Genomic DNA, 8,042 nt, shown 5'->3' with positions numbered 1-8,042 from the left:
CCTGATACAGGGTGTTGATGTCATTAGACCACACCCCTTCTCATTACAGAGATGCACATCACCTAATATGCTTAATTGGTAGTAGGCTTTCGAGCCTATACAGCTTGGAGTAAGACAACATGCATAAAGAGGATGATGTGGTCAAAATACTCATTTGCCTAATAATTCTGCACTCCCTGTATTGCATCATTATAGTTGCAGGAAGGGGTAAAGTGAGATAACCATTTTTGTTGAAAAAGAAAGATACTATACACTTCATCTATCTAAGGATCCAGCCTTGGATATCTCATTGCAGTTAATGAAGATTTGCATTTACCATGAAGGACTTTAGTCAGACATCTGACAAATTAGGCAGACAGCTCTTCCTATGTACAGTATGAAAATGTTGTTACATTGTTCTAAATCAGAGGTAGGCAACCTACTGCTCATATGTCTCTCCAGTGGCTCTTTAGCATTTTTCTTAGAGACACCCAGGACTTAAATATCATTCCATTGTCCCTTCCTCCTCAGGAAGTGAGGGTTAATTCTGTGTTTTTGTTTTTGAAAAAAGTACCTCAATTCCAACTTTCTGTTTTTGCTATTTAAGAGGTAAAAAAAATCAAAAGCATCTGTTAAACCCTATAACTGGCAAACCAAAGAAGCATACAGAATTGTGAAAGGCATCCAATGCTAGTCAGGTATTAAAAACAGAATTTTAAAAACTTTAACTTCAAAGACAAACTTACAGTGAGTCAGTTTAGTCCGAATATTTTTCAAATTCTTCTCATAATCCACATATCTGGTTGGGTTGCCTCTTCTCATATAAACTGAGTTCCTTCCTTTCCTCCTTCCCACAGTCTCTCAGGATCAAGGAGGAGTTCCTTAACATCCTCATTGGTAAAAGATGGGCTAAATGTCCAGTTCCTAAGATTTTGTAATTTAAGCCATTTTTTTTGCCTAAATCTGAACTACAGTACAAAATTTTTCAGAAACTCATTTTCTTTGTTACTTTTAGAGAGATTGATATGAACAGTAGATCTGCCATCACAATCTGTCTTTTTTCACACACACACACACACACAAACATGCACACAGATTCACAAACAATCAGTGGTTCCGTGTCCAATTCTCACTGTTGCTTCTTGACCTGCATATAGGTTTCTTGAGACAAATAAGATGGTCTGGTACTCCCATCTCTTTAAGAACTTGCCACAGTTTGTTGTGATCAACACAATCAAATGCTTTAGCATAGTCAATGAAGCAGAAGTTTTTCTGGAACTCCTTAGCTTTCTCCATGATCCAGCGTATGTTGGCAATTTGATCTCTACTTCCTCTGCCTCTTTGAAATCCTGCCTGTACTTCTGGTAGTTCTCGATCCACATAGTGCTGGAGTCTAGCTTGTGTAGAGCCGTCTCTTGGGTTGTTGGAAAAGAGTGTTTGCTATGACCATCATATTCTCTTGACAAAATTCTATCAGCCTGTGCCCTGCTTCATTTTGTACTCCAAGGCCAAACTTGCCTATCCCAGTTATTTTTTGATTTCCTACTTTACCATTCCAATCCCCCATGATTATAAGGACACCATTTTTTGGTGTTAGTTCTATAAGGTGCTGTAGGGCTTCATAGAACCGGTCAATTTCATCCTCTTCAGCATTGGTGGTTGGGGCATAGACTTGGACTACTGTGATATTGAATGGTTTGCCTTGGATTCGAACTGATATCATTCTGTCATTTTGGGGATTGTATCCCAGTATTGCTTTTCCTACTCTTTTATTGACTATGAAGGCTACTCCATTTCTTCTGAGGGATTCTTGCCCGCAGTAGTATACCTGATGGTCATCTGAATTAAATTCACCCATTCCTGTCCATTTTAGTTTGTTGATTCCTAAGATGTCGATGTTCAGTCTTGTCATCTCTTGTTTGACCACGTCCAGCTTTCCTTGATTCATGGTTCTTACATTCCCGCATCGGACTTTCCTTTCACCACCAGACACAGCTAAGCGTCCTTTCGGCTTTGGCCCAGTCACTTCATTCTTTCTGGAGCTACTAGTACTAGCCCTCTGCTCTTCCCCAGTAGCATATTGGATGCCTTCCGATCTGAGGGGCTCATCTTCCAGCGTCATATCTTTTTTCCTTTTGGTACTGTCCATAGGGTTTTCATGGCAAAGATACTGGAGTGGGTTGCCATTTCCTTCTCCAGTGGATCACTTTTTGTCAGAACTCTCTGCTATGACCTGTCCGTCTTGGGTGGCCCTGCACGGCATAGCTCATAGCTTCATTGAATTACACAAGCCCCTTCGCCACGACAAGGCAGTAATCCATGAAGGGGAAAATGTGGGGAATAGGAGTGGCCAAAATATTACTGTATAAATAGTATTGGGGAATCCTTTAAGGATTTTTTAAAATTCATACCTCCACCTAATTATACCAACAAATATTTTAACTCATTTCTATGAAAGGGACTTTATAGCAGCACTGTATATTGATTATGTTTAATTTTTTGTGTTGGTTTGGCTTAGTTTGATTTCTGTTTATTTATTCATTTAATCTGTTTCTTTAATTTTCAATGTTTGTTGATCACACTATGTTAAGTAAAATTGAAAAAATTATACTTTTTCAGCTCTACACATCGTGACTATACAAGAGAACTGGCACTTTTAGAAGCATCGTTGAAAAAGGAAAGTGATAAAAGGTACAATATTCTGTGAAAATTGTTATGAAGTGACAAGCAAAATTGGGGTCAATTGCTAGTATGGTGAAAAATGTATACATTTCCAATTCCCCACATATTGCCAAATAAATTCTCTTGATATATGCAAATATGTATTTGCTTACTTACTTACTTTATTTGTATGCTTTCTGTTCCCAAAAGTTCTGGGCAGCTAACAATCAGAAATATCACTAAGCAACCTTACTCTTTAATAATGAACTACCAAGTAGAACATGAAGTAAATTGAGCCTGTTTTGTTTATAATTGTGCACGTTTGCAAAAATAGCTTCTTCAAAACTGAGTTCATCATGAGAGACCCAATTGACCAAGATCACAAACTGACCTATATTTAAATGGAGGGAATCCTGGTGCCCTGAGCATGTCAGCACAATGATTACATATCCCAGTTTGGCGAAATATAATCAAGATAATAATAGTTTGCAAGGTACCCCCTGAACTGGAGATCCTAGCAGCATGAGCCTGTTTGGGGTGCAACTGTTCTTTGATGGTATGCACCCTTATAAGGGAATGCTGTATGTGGCTTGGTATGACAAAGGTTACAACTTTCTTCATCTTACTTAAAAGGAAAGGCTTGATTGACTAAAGCCATAATACATGGTGGAGCCCAATATCGTGGGCCTGTCTGTTGATAACCATGACATGTGAAAATTGTGACTTGAAGTGTTAGAGGAGTATAGTGTAAAGAGAATGAAATAAAATACAAATAAAGTTGTTTGCAAAACTAAGAGAAGCAAGTGAAAGTGGTCTGATCATGTAGAATAGAGTTGATGAATGGAAGTGAAGGTGCAGATTTAGTTATGAACGTACAATTATTTTTACACAGTTAAACAACACATAGTTTGTGCAGTCTTAAGTGCTTTTCAGAAAGTAAGAGAGTGAAGGCCTACCAGATCTCAGCAGGAAGGGTTTTCCATAGGGCATGAACTGCTGTGGATAAGACATGCTTAGTACCTCCCAAAAGATAGCAACATTTAAGGGAACCAGGCGTTTTCCTGTCCTATCACATCTGGTGGGATGGGCAGATGTCTCATATCATGTAGAGCTTTAAAGATAATAACCTGCACTTTGAATTGCACCTGGAAGGAAACTGGTAGCCAATGCACTAGAACCAGCCTTACAGGAATAACCATTGCAAAAATGGGCCTTTCATCCCCAAACCTCAAAGCCAGCCCAGAAGGATATCATGATTGATGATACTGGAAGCCATAAGAGATTCAGAAAGGCCCCTATTCCAAGCTCTCCAAAGTCATCTACAAGTGCAAGAAATGCTATCCTCCAGCCTGAAAGGGGTCCACATAACCAGCTTCATCCAGGGCTCTCTGTAGTTGAGCACCAACCACCCTCTCAGTACCTAAAAAGGGAAGGTTAGAGACTAGATGAAAGTTGTCTAATACTGTTGGGTCCAAGGGTCCATTGCCTCCTTCAAGGCAAGTAGTACATAGTTTGTGCAGTGAAAATACAGGTAGTCCTCGACTTACAACAACAGCCAAAACTTCTGTTAAGTGAGACATTTGTTAAGTGAGTTTTGCCCCATTTTACAACCTTTCTTGCCACTGTTGATAAGTGAATCACTGCACTTGATAAGTTAGTAACACAGTTGCTAAGTGAATCTGGCTTCCCAATTGATTTTGCTTGTCAGAAGGTTGCAAAAGGGGATCACATGACCTTTGGACACAGCAATGGTCATAAAGTATGAGTCAGTTGCTAAGCATCTGAATTTTGATCACATGATCATGGCGATGCTTCAAAGGTGGTGTTAGAGATTAAACTTGATTTGGGTGACAATATTATATAATGGAGTAAAAGCACCTTTAAGGAGTTAAACGGCCTAAGGGTGTGGCTGTAATTATTCCACATAAAAGAGAGTTAGATGTTACACATAGTTGCTCTTGTATATGTGTTTGATGTTAGTGTTTGGATACCTCTTGTTCTCTTGTTTGCTAACTTGATATTTATTCTCTCAAGAATCAACTGCTTGCTACAGTGTATATTGTTTTTGATATTGGTAAGCAGCTTTTGTATTTTGATACTATGTTTTTTATGGACTGACTTTTATGTGCATGATACTGGATTGATACTTGGACTATTTCTTACTGTGTTTCTTTTTGTTGTCTGAGTAAAAATAAGTTATAAAACTCGTGTTAGTGCATTACTGTTTGCCTAAAAGTCCCAGTACAACTTCCACTGTGTATTAATAATACTCTGTTAAACAAACCATTTTTTCAACAACATATTCTAACAATGGTTATGGGCCCAGATCCAGTGTGGTGCTGAGGACAGGCACAGTATTGTATTTATATTTCCTAACTGAGTTTTCAAATTCAGACAATGGCACAAGGACTATTCAATCCATTCTGCATTACCCGGCTTAATGGGTCAAACTACGTATCCTGGTCTACACAATGTAGTTTGCTATTACAAAATCAAGGTCTTTGGAAAATAGTCCATAATCCTCCTGATGTAACTGCCTGGGATCCAACTAATGAAGAAGATAACAAGAAGATTGTAGACTTCAATAAAGACAATGATAAGGCTTTATCTATCATTGGGCTAACATTAGGAGACCAACAGCTAGTCCATGTGCGTGGAGAAGAATCTGCTGCTAAATGTTGGGCTAAGTTGAAAAAGATTTTTGTTCGGGACAGTGTTAGTGCTCATATAAATCTTACCAGAAAGCTATTTAAAGCTAGACTGGAAAAGAATGGCGATATGTTAGCTCACCTTAACTTTATAAAAGCAACTTTGTTGGAACTGCAAGAAAAAGAACTTATTTTCTCAGAGCTTCACCAGGTTTACATCATTTTATCATCATTGGATGAGAGCTACGATGCCTTTGTATCGTCTTTGGAGGTTTTGTCCAAAGAAGACCTAACTGTTTCTTCAATAACTGGAAGGTTGTTGGAAGAATCAAGATGTCGTATGGAGAGAAAACAGTTGAGAGAGCCATTGCAACAAGAAATAAAGAAGACTGAATCTGCTTATATTTTAAGGAAATGCTTTAATTGTGGGTTAAAGGGACATATTGCTAAGTTTTGTCAGAATAGTAATTGTCAGAGAAAGGAAAGCCATAGAAAGAATAAAAAGCTGATTAATATAGCTGTAGCTAATAGAACTACTAATAACCACAATTGGTGGGTGGTAGATAGTGGAGCTACACACTGTATTTCAAAAATAAAAAGGGATTTTGAGAATATAAGGTCTAGTAAAAAATATATTTCTATGGCTAATGGCTGGAGAGTCAAGGTCTCTGGAGAGGGTAAGGTTTACTGTTCATTTTTAAAACAAAATTTGGAAATGCTATATGTTCCCAGATGTGATTATAATCTATTATCAGTTAAGGCATTATTGGAAGCAGGTTTTAAAGTTACTTTCCAAGGGGAGGAATGTCTTATTCAAAAGAATGAAGTGAACTTAATAGCTAATATGAAAGACGGTTTGTTTGTAATTAGCAATGATCCTATTATAATGGCTACTACTTGTACAAATCAAAAACCACATGATGAATGTATTCATTTATTACATAGAAGATTGGGTCATGTGAATTTTAATACACTAAAAAGAACTGTAGCTTTGTCTAATGGGTTTAAGTTAAAGGCTTGTAAGAAATATCTACAGTGTAACGTATGTGGTAGAGAAAAGAGCAGGGCAGCACCAGCTAATAGGTTAGATGGATTTAAAACCACAACTCCATTAGAACTGGTATTTATGGATTTGATAGGTCCTATGAAACCCAGTTTAGGGGGTGCTTGCTACATATTAAATATTCTAGACCATTATAGCAGATATGGGTTCTGTTATCTCCTTACGTCAAAAACTGAAACTATACAAACAATATCTAATTGACTCAAGTTTGTACAAAGGAAAACTCAGTTAAATGTAAAAACCATAATAACAGATAATGGAACTGAGTTTGTTAATAAACAGTTTAATGAGCTGTTAGTTTCAGAGGGAATAGAGCATAGACGTACAGCTCCTTATAGACCTCAGCATAATGCATTTGTTGAACGGAGGGGCCAAACATTGCAAGCTATGATTAGATCTATGATTGAAGATTCTGGTTTACCTGATAGCTTATGGGGAGAAGCAGCAAAATGTGCTAATCATATTTTAAACAATGTGGTTAGTTCAGCTACAGGTAAAATTCCTTATACCTTATGGTATAAGAGAAAACCAAATCTTAGTTATATTCACATATTTGGGACACCTGCTTGGGTACATATTCCAAGTTCAATAAGAAATAAAGGAGAACATAGAGCTAAACAATTATTTTTTGTTGGCTATGAGTTAAACCATAAGTCTTATCGGTTCTGGGAGAAAGGTACTAAAAACATTTATTGTAGTTCTAGCGCTGTTTTTCAAGAACAGTCAGGCTGGGAAAGGGTAGAAGATATTGTATATATTCCTCAACAAGATTTAACTAACTCCTCAAATGAAAGTGATAAAGAAGAGGAGGAACCTGCTAGAGAGATCAAACAAGAACCACTGATAGTGGAGACAGGAGAGGAAGAAGATAATAATGTAAATGTACCTATAAGTCCAATAATTCTCAGAAGGTCTAACAGGGAAAGGCGACAGCCTGATCGTTTCGAGGCAGGTTTAATTTGTCAAATAGACATTGAACCTTCTAATGTTGAAGAAATAAAAATGTATCCTGAGAATGAAAGAAAGAATTGGAAAGTAGCTATAGATAAAGAAATAAAGTCTTTGCAAGATCTTAATGTTTATCAAGAGGTTAAAATACCTAAAACAGAAAAGTTAATTGGATGTAAATGGGTTTTTAAACTGAAAGAAAGTGTTACAGGAGAGGTAATACATAAAGCAAGATTAGTTGCTCAAGGATTTGCACAGAATAATAGTGATTATGATGTAGTATTTTCTCCAACGTTAAGAGCTTCCACTCTTAGGGCTGCTTTAGTTTGGGCAGCAAATAAGAATTATAGTATAAAACATGTAGATATTGAAACTGCTTATTTGCATGCAACATTAAACCATGATATATATATGAAAGTTCCATCAGGAATAGAAAGTAAGGTAGGGTACTGTTGGAAACTGAATAAGAGTTTGTATGGTTTAAAACAGTCAGGTTATGAGTGGAATAGATGTTTAGTAAAAGAGTTAAATAGTTTGGGATTTAAAGCTAGTATTGCAGATCCTTGTTTATTTATAAAACAGCAAAATAGTGAATTATCATTGTTATTATTATTCACTGATGATATTGCTATTATAGCAAAAGATGAAACAGAAACTGAAAGAATAATTTCAGGGTTAAAAAGAAAATTTAGAGTAAAAGATCTAGGAGCTATTAGTCATTATCTAGGGCTGGATATTGTCAG

This window comes from Vipera ursinii (assembly GCF_947247035.1).
Source record: "Vipera ursinii genome assembly, chromosome: 1".
Lineage (NCBI taxonomy): Eukaryota > Metazoa > Chordata > Lepidosauria > Squamata > Viperidae > Vipera > Vipera ursinii.
Note: the sequence above shows the minus strand (reverse complement) of the source record.